This window comes from Malaclemys terrapin, chromosome 3 (assembly GCF_027887155.1).
Source record: "Malaclemys terrapin pileata isolate rMalTer1 chromosome 3, rMalTer1.hap1, whole genome shotgun sequence".
Classification (NCBI taxonomy): domain Eukaryota; kingdom Metazoa; phylum Chordata; order Testudines; family Emydidae; genus Malaclemys; species Malaclemys terrapin.
The window spans coordinates 119,623,130-119,640,255 of record NC_071507.1 but is presented as its reverse complement, the minus strand read 5'-3'; positions in this window follow the sequence as shown (position 1 = coordinate 119,640,255).

The following is a 17,126-nucleotide window of genomic DNA, read 5'->3' as shown; positions in this document are numbered from 1 at the left end:
TACCCTGCACCTCCTTGAGGCACCCCAAATTTCAAAGAAATCTGATTCAACGTGTCAATTTTAAAGGACTTAAAAAGGATTGTATTATACCTTTCTCTGCTAGATTGAAGAGCCTGTGGGAAAACAAACATAAATTAGAACAGCCCTGTGGCTATTTTAATGTATGTCAGGGGAAAAGCAGGTTCCTGGACAGCCCCATAATATAGGGGTACATAGGTGATGTAAAGCCACTTTCTCTCCTCCCCCCTCCACTTCCTCTATTCTTGCATAAAGCTTAGCTCAGATACATATCAGGCTTTTAGAGGTTTACATGCACTTTCCTCAGCTTTAAATGACTACCCAAGGTGCAGGGCAGCATAGAATCAGGACATGGTGTTTACACATGGAGGTCAGCTCCTCTGGAAACTTTTGCAATTGCTGAGTGCCCAGCCATAGATGTTTCTCTACAGTATATTGTTATGCTCATACAAAGCACACGGGATCTTTATAGAGGAAGGTAAATACACAGCATTTATTGAGAATACCACAGTTAGCATACGCTTTTTAGACACACACACATACACATAGTCCTGCCAGTGATGTTCAAAATTACCAGTCTGTTGTAACTCAAGTCAATCTAATGGCCAGTTAGATTGAGCACGAGTGTGGAGCTGGGTTCTGTTGGTCGCGATCCGATGTTCCGAGGCTTTGCAGGACTGAACCCAGAGTTCCATGGCAAAACACCCCAGCTTTATAGTTGTAAATTTCCATTTGAGTCCATGCATTTTGCAATGTCATCCTGTCATCATTAGTCCTTAAGTGGTGTTATAATTTGATGGTTATTGTCGGGCTTCTCATCGTTATCTCTTATTTGTTGTCTTGCCTTCGGGGGTGCCTGCCTCACCTCTGAGGTCGTCAATGCTGCTAACATGTTTAACATCGGATACAATGGATGTTTTCTGATTGTCTCCTGGTCTTTCCAAGTCTCTCACTTCTTCTTGACCATCTGGACACTTGTGATGGCTTTCACACCTTATCTTTTTCTGATGCATGCATGCCTCATTAACACAAACAATCTCTTACAGAAACCTTCAAAGGTATACAGACAGCAGTATTATATATTCAGCAGAATACATTGTAAATCAAGCCTTGCTAAATCTTATAACTAAAACAATTCACATTGGGGCTTCAGGCCCTCAACATTCCTCTAATCTTCTTAACATAGATACAAGAGAGAATCCTGTCTCTTACTTCCTAATTTGTAATACATATAGGAAACCATAGTAGCTTTATTCATAGATTCTAGGACTGGAAGGGACCTCGAGAGGTCATCGAGTCCAGTCCCCTGCCCACATGGCAGGACCAAATACTGTCTAGACCACCCCTGATAGACATTTATCTAACCTACTCTTAAATATCTCCAGAGCTGGAGATTCCACAACCTCCCTAGGCAATTTATTCCAGTGTTTAACCACCCTGACAGTTAGGAACTTTTTCCTAATGTCCAACCTAGACCTCCCTTGCTGCAGTTTAAACCCATTGCTTCTTGTTCTATCCTTAGAGGCTAAGGTGAACAAGTTTTCTCCCTCCTCCTTATGACACCCTTTTAAATATCTGAAAACTGCTATCATGTCCCCTCTCAGTCTTCTCTTTTCCAAACTAAACAAACCCAATTCTTTCAGTCTTCCTTCATAGGTCATGTTCTCAAGACCTTTAATCATTCTTGTTGCTCTTCTCTGGACCCTTTCCAATTTCTCCACATCTTTTTTAAAATGCGGTGCCCAGAACTGGACACAATACTCCAGCTGAGGCCTTCCTTTGCTTTCTTTCTTTATCTGAATGTTGCCCCAGAGGGGCATTTTCATCTTTCGCTCATGACTGCTATTCTGTGCCAGTTATAGTGGCTCTCAACACTCAATTGAAGGGGACAAATAAGCAGGCTGGTAGCAGGACCTGAGTGAGGGAAGATATCAGCGTCTTAAGGGCCTAACTGGCTCATACTACTTCATTTGACTGCCTGTTCTCCTCAGGTGGGTTCAGGGAAGCAGCAGGAAACAGGAATCTCCCTGAGAAGCTGGTGTTAATCAGTCCAGGCTCCTGGGGGTGCTAGAGAGGTACATAAGAAGCTCCTCCTCCTCCTCTCTCTCCCTGCAGCTCCTGCTGCTTTCTGTTATTCCCTCTCACTTTCTCTCCTGCCTGCCAGTGCTTCTATATCCTGGGAAATTTCCCAAAATCTGGGAATTTTTGAGTAAAATGTTTCAACTTGGGAAATTGGGAATTTTCATTCAAAACCTAAATAATCCTGGGAAAATTTCATAAAAAGTAAAATATTTGCGCATCTTTTAAATTTCCCTCAAAATTTGTTCTTCGATTGGTGAATATTTGTCACGTGATTTTCATAATTGGGCTGTGCTGCTCTCTTATTGGTGGTGCATCAACATACTATATCATGATGGCACAAGTGAAGTGACAAGTGCGCACATGCACTCACAACAAACCAACCTCAGCAACAGCTGGCTGGCGGGTAATGAGGAGATGGTTATCAAATTTATCTTCTAGGTAAGGTTTCTTCCAATAATTAAATATATTGCAATACTTACTGATTATGATTAGTTTCTTGATCTGTCATTAAATCTCTAAAATTTTGTATTTTGTGCTTGCAGTTGCACAGAGAATGTGGGCCAGAGCATTCGGCTGTTCATAAATTTGTAACAGCACCTTCCTCCAGGCAAATATTAAATATCTTCGCCTACTGTGTTAGGTAATATATAATATGTTCCCTTCTTGGATTTAAATATAAATTGAAATATACATTATACTAATTATCGCATTCCATTATTTCAGAGATCTCTTTCCATTTTTTATCTAACGTAAAAAATGAATAAAGAGACCGGTAAGGCTGGTGAGAAGAGGAAGAGGACTGCAGGAGTAGACAAAGATCCGTCCACGTCGAAACAAAAACAATGGGATAGCACCCCCGACATTGAAGACTCGGGGTGAACTTCCACCAAAAGAGAAGCCATCTACTTACAAAAAAGCCTTTCAAGACTTATGGCTTCAAGAAGGTAAATAAAAAGACTGGCTGCAGAAAGTAGAAAACAATCGTTTTTTAGCTTATTGCAAATGTTGTGATGTAAAAATCCAGGCAGGTACTAATGAGTTAGATAAGCACGCTAATGGTAAAAAAACATAAGCAAAAGGTTGAGACAGTATCTAATACAAAGAAAATTGATTATATGTTTAATAAACAAGTTTGTGAAATTAAAAAAGCACAAAAATTTGAAGAGCATGTTAAAAAGGCAGAGATTAGAATGGCCTGTTACTTTGCCGAACACAATGTCAGTATTCAATCTGTAGAACATTTGACTGAAGTAGTTAAAAAATGTTTCCCTGATTCCAAAATTGCTGAGGCTGTAACATTAAAGAAAGATAAATCTACTGCTATAATTAGCAATGTTTTGGCGCAAACTGAGACTGAGGAACTTGTAGAAAAATTGGAAGTTAATGAATTTAGATTATTCAGGTCAATTCATGTTTGCAAATATATCTGAACTGGCTAAAAAGGTTTTCACATTTCCGCATTCAAATGCAGCATGTGAAAGAATTTTTTCCTTGGTAACTGACATAAAAAACAAAAAAAGAAACTGTATGACAACCAAAACACCCAATTCTAGTGTAGTTATAAGGTCAGCTTTGAATGCAAAGCAAGCGAAATGTTCTAATTTTGTAATTACTATTGTGAAAATTACTAGTGACCCCCCGTTAAAAGAGCAGCCTTTATGTCAACCAGTGGCCATTAGGGGGAAGCAGACACTTCAAGTACACAGCAGCCTGAACTTTTCAACTGTCTTCCCTTCAAGGCCTTAAGGTAGTTGGAGCTGGTCCCAAGCCGGTTTTCACTGACCAGATAGCAAAAGCACGGGTCTGACAACCACCAATCAAGTGTTAACACTGCAAGGACCTTTGTCTGAATGTGTATAAAGGATCTGTAAAATGTGTGTAAGACAGAGTTTTTTGTACTAAGGTGCAAAGCTCTCCTTTCTTCTGCAGAATAAAGCAACTCCTCCTTATCCCTGTCTGGCTGTTATTGGCTCTCAGCTAAGTGGACCCGATATTTCGGTCACAGTTTCTGGCGACTCTGCCAGGACTCTCCTAGCTCAGATATTGGACTCCGGACGGCTGCGGCGAATTGGGAACGGCGTCAACGGGGTGTTTCGCACCTTTTCTCTGCTTCACTGCAGCCCCTGGGGTTCGTGCTCCGATAAGGTGAGTCCTAATAGGATAAGAGACACTATCTGGTTCTGGTCTGGTTAACCGGTTAATGAATTTCTGTCTTATACATTTGGGCGTTAGGTGTGTGGACGGAACTGAGCCTCTCATTCGTAATTCCTCAGAGTGGAAGCCATTGCGTGCGATGAAGCTCTGAGGTCGAATTGGGATCCTTCTGTCCCGTCCCCTGTAGCGGTCAGTATTAGTAGAAATTCCTGTAATAGGATCCTATTAGGCCATAATTCCCTCTGTTCTCTGTGTAATTCTCTGTTAGAGTGTCAGCAGGCAGATGGGTGGGTCTCTGGTCTCTGGTAAAACCCTCTGAGGATAGCCCTTTAGATTATATGTTAAGTAAATGGTCTTTACCCGGTGTTTAAAAAGAAATAGTTACACCTTGTGTAGAAATTGATGTGGCTAGTGTTGTGGAAATTGAATTGTGGAGAGGATGTGCATTTTCCCCAGAACATGTGCAGTGTATATTGTAGCAGAGGTAAAAGAAATGCAAACCTACCAATATAGGTTGTGTTGTCTTTTTCAGATCACTGGGTGTTTGAAAGCAGGAGTTAGAAGTAAAAGGCAATCAAAAGTCTGGGAAAGTTAATTGTGTCCCTTTTTTTTAAGTAAGAATCTTTAAGCTGTGGATAGCTTTGGATCTGGAAGCAAGCCAGAAAGCATCCGTATTAATGCAATTTTCTAACTAATAAGGTAGAAGCCACTGAAACCTGGGCTGCCTATGAAACAAATACAAGGAAATATGGGGTAATTCTGTTTTGCCTAAAATCTACAAGAGTATGTGTATATAAAGGAAATATTTTAAGCAATGACTGACTGCCCAGAAGGGGTAGACCTCTGTTCTTTTGTCTTTCAGATCATCAGAGAAAACGGATGCCAGCTGAATAGCATTCAACGTACCATGCATTTACTGGCACAATAGGAATTATTTTTGTGTTCTATGGCCAAAATTGTTGTTAAAATTTGCATACCAACAGTCTTTGGAAGCAAGGACATGGAAGGTTAACCCATTCCCCATATTGCCCATGGGATCCTTCTGGCTACCTCAGATTTCTAGCCAGAGGGCTGGGGAGGGAGGAAAGCTATTGGACACAAGAGGTTGTACTGAGTGGACTCCTCAAAGGTGGGTGTGCTTGTCCTGGTTTGTTGCTCCAAAGCTCTGTAATAAAGTTATTTTACTGGAAGGGTGTATATAGCATACATTGAGTAATAAGACTAATGTACTGTATAATGGCAATGTGTATGTGTTCATTGTTGGGAAAAGGTGTGTGAGTGAAGAGTGGAAGTTTCCTTTGTAGGTTAAAAGAAGCCAAGAAGGGAAGAAGGAAAAAGAACAGAACGAGTTAACTGGAAAAAAAAAATAGCTAGCAAGCTCAGTCCAAAGATAAGATGCTGGCCCAATCCAAGGACACTGCCCACAGCTAAGACTTGGCTGATAGCCAAGAAAAGGGGGGCCTGAATGTGCCCAAGCAACTATGAGATCTGCAAAACACTGCCAGGCATTAATGAAATGTGTTAGGTTTCTTTTCTCACAGATAAAAGAAGTGCTACCCAAAGACCCTAGCAGCCCTGCCATTCATTGAAACAAGGAGACTGAGTCTATGTAAAGTCTATCAATGAAAGACTGCTTTGGCTCCCCACTGGAAAGGCCCTTTCCAAGTGCTGTTAACAACCAACACCGCTGTGAAGTGCCAAGGACTACCTGCCTGGACCCATGCTTCTCACTGTAAAAAGACCCCTCAACCTCGGGAGGACTCTCCGACTGATAAGCCTATTTCTCCTTCTAGCTCTGCTGTGCCTTCTGGACAGCAGGAAAAAGGAAAAAAGACAAGGTGAAGTGCTAGTAACCTCTCCCTTGTCCACTGACAGACCTACTGTGCCTTTGGATTTTTCTAGAAAAAGCAAAACCATTACAGGGTGATGTGCTAGTAACCTCTCCCCTGTATGATGCTAAACCACACTGTTTCAGGAAAAGAGAAGAAGGAACACTTGCTTCATTGAAACCACAAAGTCCAGGGATTCCTGACTACAAGAGACATTAAGAACTGACCCTGGTGAAGAAACAAAGAATTATACACTGGCAGGAAGAAACTTGTGGGGCCCATGCTTGGGAATGTGGTATAGTACTACACCAAAAAGAAATGTATTAGGATATCAATGAACTGTGATTAACACTACACTAGGGACTGTTAAATTTTCATTACCCTTATTCAGTTTCCAGATCACCTCTACATACCCAAATTGCTCACAGGGGGCTGCCATTAGATTAGCACAACAGAGGACTTGGGTTATTTCCTCTAGAAAGAAAAGTGACTTGACCGGATCCCTATGGGATGGGGCCAGTAGTGCAGCAGCAGTTTGGAATATTTTTAAGAACCAAAACATGATGAGAAATTGGGGCACAGCTAACCCAGGTACAGGCTGGAATTGGTGAGTTACATGTTATCTCCGCCCTTAGTTCTATGACCCAGAAGTTGCTGACAGAGATGGTATTGAATATCACTGAGGCTGGGAAGGCATTGCAGTGGGATCTAGCATGTTCAGAAATTCAGGGTTTCCTGAATGACCAGTTAATGGCCATTCGGAATGATCTAGAGCATCAGGCTTGGCCCACTGCCCTTACAGACACATCAGGAGTACCATCTGATCTGTGGCCATGGAGACATACTTGGAAACTTTCTGGGTGGAAGTACAAACATTCTCAATGCTCCTTCCAAGCATATGAACCAATTAGGGGGGGACTTGTGCTCGCATCGGGGAAAAATGTTTCTATGTTAATCATTCTGGCTTAATTGAGCAGGATTTACAAGCCATTAAGAATGCTGCTGTTGTTTTCCGTGCTTTATTTCTTGATCACACCTTTAGTTTTGAGGACCTCCTTCCAGACCTTGGGTCATGGTTTACGGGGCTCTTTCAAACAATTGTTAAATGGATTCTTTTCTTTCTATGTGTTATTTGGACAATGATACAATGTGCCAAATGCCTGCATAATGCTATGATCTGCTGTCCATAAGAAAACCCAGTATCTGTCCCTCCAGCTTGATCGCAAATTGCATAACGGGCCTGACAATTTTTGAATTTGTCAGGCCCGAAGGGGAGACTCTGAAAGTTACTAGTGACCCCCCCTTAACAGAGCAGCCTTTATGTCAACCAGTGGCCATTAGGGGGAAGCAGACACTTCAAGTACACAGTAGCCTGAACTTTTCAACTGTCTTCCCTTCAAGGCCTTAAGGTAGTTGGAGCTGGTCCCAAGCTGGTTTTCACTGACCAGATAGCAAAAGCACGGGTCTGACAACCACCAACCAAGTGTTAACACTGCAAGGACCTTTGTCTGAATGTGTATAAAGGATCTGTAAAATGTGTGTAAGACAGAGTTTTTGTACTAAGATGCAAAGCTCTCCTTTCTTCTGCAGAATAAAGCAACTCCTCCTTATCCCTGTCTGGCTGTTATTGGCTCTCAGCTAGGTGGACCCGATATTTCGGTAACACTATTAAGCACTTGTATTTACATGTAAAAATATGTACAGTAAAAATGACAGTGATAAAACTAGTAAAAATATTAATGATGGTAATGATGTTCCTAGTGACGACTCAGACCATGAGTCAGAAAATGGATAAAACTCAGAGATTATAATAAGGAAAATTATATAAAAGAGTGTCATTTGTTCTATTTGTTTTTTTTATCTTATTTTATAATCATATGTTTACTTTTTATTTTTTCAAAGTAATTTTGATGCACAGTACACTGCAGGGCACATGCTGTACTTATTAATACTTTTGTTTTTAAAATAGTGAAATTTGTGTAAAATACATTGTTTTCTATAATTTCAATCCTACTCCTCATGTGTTAAATATTTTATTTACTGTATAAGTAACATGTTTAAAATTGAAAAACATGTCTATATGTATAAAAATTATAATAAATGTGAAATATCTCAAACGAATAAGAATAATTTGGATATAATTTATATTATATAGTTATTAAAAGCACACATATTACATTCCTTTGAGATTCTGAAATAAAAAACTTTATCTGGGAATTTTTCACCAGATTTGGGAAATTTTTAGCGCTAGGTTGGGAAAAGTTGGCATCACGATATGGAAGCACTGCTGCCTGCCTATTATGTCTCTTGTGCCCTCCTTCCTCTACCACAGCACTCCATCATCTCTGTGCATCTAGAGCAGAGAGAATACATATACACCAGCTGCAGACACAATTTTCTACACTCTGGGTCCTAGTGATGCCTCCCCACAGTCTGGCACCTGAGGCGGCCGCCTCAGTTCACCTCATGGTAAGGATAGCCCTATCTAGACTTCTTTACACAGGTACCTTTACTTTCATTCACTTACTTCTTTTTCTACCTTTGACTCTCATTTTGATTTCAACTTTTAAATTAATTTAGCAGTGGGAAAAGGTATTGGTTTTCACAGCCTAGGAGAAAGAAGACTTCTCTTTACATACAGAACAGGTACAGCTTGGCCAGTGGCTGCATAGCTTCCCCAGGCCAACATGCCAATGTGCCTCAGTCCTGGGCTGCTGGAGAACAAGAATTTTGTTTCATGAAAAATTTTGAGGTTTTGACATTTTTTCCAGTCAGATGAGGAATTAAACCAAGACCTTTTGAATTTTTTTAAATAAAAAACAAAAACAAACCAAAACAGATGGAGGAAGAGTGATATGGAAAGCCACATTCAACTCCCTGATCTGCCTGATTTGGCACAGGGACTATGAACCTTCACATCCCAGCTGAGTGCACTAACCACCCGGCTATCTAGGATGGGGCGAAGTGGAATGGGAAAAATGCACATGCGTACACGCGCACACACATACCACTCCCCATAGTTAATATATGCCCCACATTTCCCATAAAAAGACCCTGGTTTCAGTGGCTTACAACTTTGTCAAACTGTAAGTGTTTGGGCTGAAATTTTCGATGCAGGTTGTCTACTTCAAAACCAGTTTGGCTGTTACCAACAGGGATTAAGGGAAAATATATAATTAAAAAAAAAATCTTACAACCATTTCACTGAGAAGCCAGAGCACCTCCATGCTTTGGAGCAAGGACTTGAAATCTAGGTGGCCTTTGTGCAAGGGATCTTTTGTCACTCCTGTCAAAATTGGTCCAAATCTGGCCAAGTTTAAAAACGCCTCTTGGGAAAAAAACTCTCTCTTTTCACATGCTCTGCTCTGAATATATAAAGTATGCTAAGTACTCTGAAAAATCAGGCCTTAGGCACCTCAAATTGGGCACCCAAAATTAGTGGACACTTCTGACAATTTTGGCTTTAATTCTTGTGCTTCAGTTCCCAATCTGTAAAATTGGGATAATAAAATATTGTCACGGTTTCAGGGTAACTGCACCTGTATTTCCCCTTTGTGGTCCCTCAAACGCACCCACAAAAGGTTTCAGGCTCCCAGCCATCATGCTTCTTGGGCAGAGACCTGAGTCTCTCCCCCTCCTGACCAGGGGCTTTCAGGCTGCACAGCCCCACTTACCCTGCCCTGTGATATCCTCAGCATGCCAATCTGCCTAAAGGCCAACACTTATGTGTTGCTTTCTCCCAAGGGCTATGATCAGCATGTGTCAGCAGTTACAAGTTACCACACAGCTCTTTCTCAACAGAGTGCAATTATTCAGGATTAAAAAACATGCAGAGAAAACATTAAAAAAACAACAACAACAATTGCAGGTCCTACATACTTACTAATAACTATACCAGAAATCACCCATCTGACTTCTAGCCCTTTTGGCCAAGTCATTCCATGCCCTTAGCAGGATTGGTGGTCTCCACTTCTTGGACAAAATGCCTTGTCCATTTGCTCACTTCAAATGAGGGCCCTGAGTCTGTTTAAAGTCAATCTTTTTTTCATATCCCAAGTTCTTTCTTTGTCTCTTAGTTTCTGGAAAACCCAGTCTGAACCAGTATATGCAAACCATAGTACCTTGAGTTGTTTACAGTCTTAGTGTCACCACAATTGTTTACAGTCTTAGTGTCACCCTCCCCTGTTTTTAGTTCCTGGGGGAGCTGTGATAACCTTTTCCCATGGAGCAAAACACAATCATGCATAAACCACACATAAATTTTAACACACTAGTCCCCAAAGATACTGCATGAGGTTGCAATGTTTGCCACAAATACCACCTCACCTCACAGGATGGTTGTGAAGATAAATTCTTTAATATTTGTGAAGAACTTAGATAGTGTGACGACAGCATAGCAAAACCCATGAGGAAAATGAATAATTTTGTATTCAGTGCAGAGTTTGGATGATGATGAGTAAATAATGCACGGGGCCACAGTTTGAATGATAAGGATAAAAGATAGATGAATAGTTTCCCATTCAGCGATCACTGTCTTTCTTGTGACTGAATGAGGCAAGGGTCCCACAGAAAAAACAGTATTTGAGCATGTAATTAAAGCCTGCTTCATAAGTATATACCCAAAGGGGCTGGATTAAGGTTGCATGAACAACCTTAATTCTGGCAATTTGAGTATTTGATTTTGCAACCTCAATGTTCTCTTGACATAGCCAAGATTATATGCAAAAACCTATCTTAAAATATGTAATAATTATATAAAAATATATATGCTTTTGTCAAAATTCTGACTTCAGTAGAAGCAGGATTGGCTTCATAATGTAAGAGGGCATACTGGCTAGTCACCAGGGCTATTCCATATTTTAATTTTTAAAAAGTGCTAATGAGGTCTTTAACATCCACCTAGACCTCCACCATAGATGAGTAGAAAGGACTTCCACACTGTTCCATCCAAACTGTCATTTTTTTATACACCTCTATCTCAATATAACACTACCTGATATAACATGAATTCAGCTATAACGCGGTAAAGCAGTGCACCGGGGGGAGAGGGGGCTGTGCACTCCGGTGGATCAAAGCAACTTCAATATAATGCGGTTTCACCTGTAACGCGGTAAGATTTTTTTGGCTCCCGAGGACAGCGTTATATCGAGGTAGAGGTGTACTTTGCAATTATATTTTATAAACACAGTTATTTTTAGTATTCAACAACATGAAGAGCCAGAACTGGATTTTGTGTCCAGCAGGTTTTGATTTGAAAATTTTAGTTTTTGATTAAATCACATACTGTGTACTATTTCCCTGTGACTGCACATAATGACAGGTTACAGGTGCTGTCATTCTTCTTAACAGAGAAATCACTGAGGGGAATATCATGCCTTCAGTTTTACTCCCGACTGAAAGCAATCTCGAGTTCTGCATAAAAATTGTTTGCATTAAATGGCCCCTACTGATTTACTTTCTTAATGTGATATTACAAAATTGCACAATTCACTGAGCCAGTGGTGTTACTTACACATTAGAAATTTCTGAGCTGTTTATTTACCCTTTAACATAACTCACATGTTCCTGCTTTTCTTATAGGTACAGTCCCCTGACTCCTATCCCTGATTCTGATGAGAGAGAAACATCAGGTGACAGTTTTGTGTAGAAAGAAAGGTATTTGCTTTTGTGGAGACATGTTGGATTTCCATGAGAAAGACAGATATGACAATGTTCTTTCATAGAATCATCTTTGATGGGTAGCGCATCTAAATAATAGTCCAGTGACTGAAAGCAGAGTTCAGATTTATACTTAAAATAATTATTTTTGATTAAATCATTGCAATAAATAGCAAATTTATTAATGATTATACCATTAAAGTGTCCCCTTATTAATTTGGGGTAGCAGGAGTAATATTTGCTGAACAAGAAAGTGAGAGGCCAAGAACATTGAACCTTATTCATATTTCACACTGTTTTTACAGTGGTGTAACTCTAGCTTAATTGGAGTTACTTTAGTTCTGATTAACACCAGTAACACTGCATCCCTGAGCAGAAACCATTGTTAAATTTTATGTGCCAGACTGGGATGATATTTTGAGGTTGACAAATACCCACATGAAATCATAAACATCCTTGTCAATAGTGACCTATGTCCGTATTTGAACTAACTCACCAGAAGTGAAAGGGTAACAAATTGTTGCAGGGTATCACCTACTAAAAATGCTTGAAGTACATGTCATTATAAAGAGAGGTTTTACTATTTTACCAGGGTTCTTTGACCTTTTTAGGAAAAGTAAGGAATAAGAATCTGCACCCAAATATGGTAGAATGATTGCCTTAAAACATCTTTGCAAATTCTGCTCACCCCAGGAGAGTTTTCAATGGACAAATAAGATGCTATTAGTTTGATCAATCACTATTGCAAAAGTCAGGCAAGACTTTCTGCATGAACTGGTGTATGTTTATGCCAGTTTTACAAGGCTGTTTTAGAAATAGGCTTATTTCATCTGCTGACCCTGGGCTTAGTAGGTGCTGGAAATGCCCTAAAGTTAGTGTGGTTGGCTTCAAGTCAGCACCTCAAGTGGGGATGCTGAAAAGTAGAAAGATCTTCAGGTCTCCAGTAGCAATCATGGAAGGCCAGTATGTGTTCAGTGTAAAACCAGTTGTATCAAATGGACATTCCCAGTTATAAGCGGCCACAACCCAATAACCACATTGCCAAATCAACCTGATGTCATTTTCTGTCTGGAAAAAAAAAATAGGCCTATCAGTATACACGTGAATAGGAAAAGGTAGTTCACCCCAACCCCTTCAGATGAAGAAATTGAATAAGTGGTGAACTCTTAACATTGTGGAACACACCTGTGCTAAGGAGCTAAAGTAACATAGATATCTCAGGGCATAAAAGGCAATAATTGCTGTCTTTTTCTTTCATCTTAATTAAGGTTGAGTGTTTCCAGTCTAATAGATCTGTTTCATTTACATATTATTTCCAAAAACTTTCACTTTGGGGCTCAAATTGTCCTGCCTCGTCTCTTTTTGAGGATGCTTTTTAAAAAACAATAATTTAGAGCAAAAATGGGCTAGCTATTTTTCAAAGTGAAGGGTAAATATATATACACTTTTCTCTTGATAAGAATTGTTTGTAGACATTTTTATAAAGCTCTAGTGTGCCTCATTGCTTTGTGGTACAAACAAGAAAAATTGGCAGGAAGATAGTTCTTAGGTAAGACACATGCCTTGTGGGGACCTGGTGAAAATCCATTGTGATGTGGTCAAATTGTAATGGTTTAAAAATATACTTATATTTTCAATGTTTGTTTTTATATATAAAATAAACAATTGTTTACCAACTGTCTCCCAACATGCCATTGGCACTGTAATGTATGTGGCACACATAAATATATAGGGCAATTTCCTAGTCAGTGAATGAGCTGTCAGTGACCTGCTGACCTCTGGCATAAGGACATAAGAAAGTTGAATGGAATTTCTCAGTCAGCGTGTGGAATATGAATAAAATGAATGAAAAATTAATGAAATTAATTAGGAAGCTCAGAGTCTTCCTCTTTAGCTCCTATCCACCTGGGATGAGACAACTGGGCCTTAAATTATTAACACTTTCTTTGTCCTATACCACTGGAAATGTGATAAAAGCTTTCAAGTGTTTCACAAATTTTCAATTCCAAAAAGAATGAGTATCAAAACTTGGAATTCTGTGGCAACTTTCTCCACATTATAGTTAACGCAAACCAAAATGTAATTAAATATATATATTTTCATCAAACTTTAAAAACTTGTACCATCCAGCATCACTGAACTGCATCAAAAAGTTCAGAAAGTTAATTTGGTATTGAAAAAAAAAAGTTGCTTGTTTTCATGTAAGTAATGTGAAGGAAGGAAAAAAAGGCTTCAGTTTCTGTTTTGGGTGGAGTGGTTTTTTTTTAATGTTTTAAATACAGGGTCACAGAAGATACAGAGGTTTTATAGCCCACTATAAAACAGCCCTTTATCTTTTTTCCACTAATTCCATGGTGTCACATTTAACAAAACTAGGAAACTGCAGATAATATGGATGTTTGCAGATTAGACGTCAGGCAATAAATCATAGAATCATAGAATATCAGAGTTGGAAGGGACCTCAAGAGGTCATCTAGTCCAACCCCCTGCTCAAAGCAGGACCAATTCCCAGCTAAATTATCCCAGCCAGGGCTTTGTCAAGCCGGGCCTTAAAAACCTCCAAGGAAGGAGACTCCACCACCTCCCTAGGTAACGCATTCCAGTGTTTCACCACCCTCCTAGTGAAATAGTTTTTCCTGATATCCAACCTGGACCTCCCCCACTGCAACTTGAGACCATTGCTCCTTGTTCTGTCATCTGCCACCACTGAGAACAGCCGAGCTCCATCCTCTTTGGAACCCCCCTTCAGGTAGTTGAAGGCTGCTATCAAATCCCCCCTCATTCTTCTCTTCTGGAGACTAAACAATCCCAGTTCTCTCAGCCTCTCCTCATAAGTCATGTGCTCCAGACCCCTAATCATTTTTGTTGCCCTCCGCTGGACTCTTTCCAATTTTTCCACATCCTTCTTGTAGTGTGGGGACCAAAACTGGACACAGTATTCCAGATGAGGCCTCACCAATGTCGAATAAAGGGGAACGATCACGTTCCTCGATCTGCTGGCAATGCCCCTACTTATACAGCCCAAAATGCCGTTAGCCTTCTTGGCAACAAGAGCACACTGTTGACTCATATCCAGCTTCTCGTCCACTGTGACCCCTAGGTCCTTTTCAGCAGAACTGCTACCTAGCCATTCGGTCCCTAGTCTGTAGCAGTGCATGGGATTCTTCCGTCCTAAGTGCAGGACTCTGCACTTGTCCTTGTTGAACCTCATCAGGTTTTTTTCTGCCCAATCCTCTAATTTGTCTAGGTCCCTCTGTATCCGATCCCTACCCTCTAGTGTATCTACCACGCCTCCTAGTTTAGTGTCATCTGCAAACTTGCTGAGAGTGCAGTCCACACCATCCTCCAGATCATTAATAAAGATATTAAACAAAACCGGCCCCAGGACCGACCCTTGGGGCACTCCACTTGAAACCAGCTGCCAACTAGACATGGAGCCATTGATCACTACCCGTTGAGCCCGACGATCTAGCCAGCTTTCTATCCACCTTACAGTCCATTCATCCAGCCCATACTTCTTTAACTTGGTGGCAAGAATACTGTGGGAAACAGTATCAAAAGCTTTGCTAAAGTCAAGAAATAAGACATCCACTGCTTTCCCCTCATCCACAGAGCCAGTTATCTCATCATAGAAGGCAATTAGGTTAGTCAGGCACGACTTCCCCTTCGTGAATCCATGCTGACTGTTCCTGATCACTTTCCTGTCCTCTAAATGTTTCATAATTGATTCCTTGAGGACCTGCTCCATGATTTTTCCAGGGACTGAGGTGAGGCTGACTGGCCTGTAGTTCCCCGGATCCTCCTTCTTCCCTTTTTTAAAGATGGGCACTACATTAGCCTTTTTCCAGTCATCTGGGACCTCCCCCGATCGCCATGAGTTTTCAAAAATAATGGCTAATGGCTCTGCAATCTCACCCGCCAACTCCTTTAGCACCCTCGGATGCAGCGCATCCGGCCCCATGGACTTGTGCACGTCCAGTTTTTCTAAATAGTCCCGAACCACTTCTTTCTCCACAGAGGGTTGGTCACCTTCTCCCCATGCTGTACTGCCCAGTGCAGCAATCTGGGAGCTGACCTTGTGCGTGAAGACAGAGGCAAAAAAATCATTGAGTACATTAGCTTTTTCCACATCCTCGGTCACTAGGTTGCCTCCCTCATTCAGTAAGGGGCCCACACTTTCCTTGATTTTCTTCTTGTTGCTAACATACCTGAAGAAACCCTTCTTGTTACTCTTAACATCTCTTGCTAACTGCAACTCCAAGTGTGATTTGGCCTTCCTGATTTCACTCCTGCACGCCTGAGCAATATTTTTATACTCCTCCCTGGTCATTTGTCCAATCTTCCACTCCTTATAAGCCTCTTTTTTGCGTTTAAGATCAGCAAGGATTTCACTGTTTAGCCAAGCTGGTCGCCTGCCATATTTACTATTCTTTCTACACATCGGGATGGTTTGTTCCTGCAACCTCAATAAGGATTCTTTAAAATACAGCCAGCTCTCCTGGACCCCTTTGCCCTTCATGTTATTCTCCCAGGGGATCCTGCCCATCTGTTCCCTGAGGGAGTCAAAGTCTGCTTTTCTGAAGTCCAGGGTCCGTATTCTGCTGCTCTCCTTTCTTCCTTGTGTCAGGATCCTGAACTCGACCATCTCATGGTCACTGCCTCCCAGGTTCCCATCCACTTTTGCTTCCCCTACTAGTTCTTCCCTGTTTGTGAGCAGCAGGTCAAGAAAAGCTTTGCCCCTAGTTGGTTCCTCCAGCACTTGCACCAGGAAATTGTCCCCTACGCTTTCCAAAAATTTCCTGGATTGCCTGTGCACCGCTGTATTGCTCTCCCAGCAGATATCAGGGTGATTAAAGTCTCCCATGAGAACCAGGGCCTGTGATCTAGCAACTTCTGCTAGTTGCCAGAAGAAAGCCTCGTCCACCTCATCCCCCTGGTCTGGTGGTCTATAGCAGACTCCAACCACGACATCACCCTTGTTGCTCACACTTCTCAACTTTATCCAGAGACTCTCAGGTTTTTCTGCAGTATCATACCGGAGCTCTGAGCAGTCATACTCCTCTCTTACATACAACGCAACTCCCCCACCTTTTCTGCCCTGCCTGTCCTTCCTGAACAGTTTATATCCATCCATGACAGTACTCCAGTCATGTGAGTTATCCCACCAAGTCTCTGTTATTCCAATCACATCATAGTTCCCTGACTGTGCCAGGACTTCCAGTTCTCCCTGCTTGTTTCCCAGGCTTCTTGCATTTGTGTATAGGCACTTAAGATAACTCAATGATCGTCCCTCTTTCTCAGCATGAGACAGGAGTCCTCCCCTGTTGCGCTCTCCTGCTTGTGCTTCCTCCCAGGATCCCATTTCCCCACTTACCTCAGGGCTTT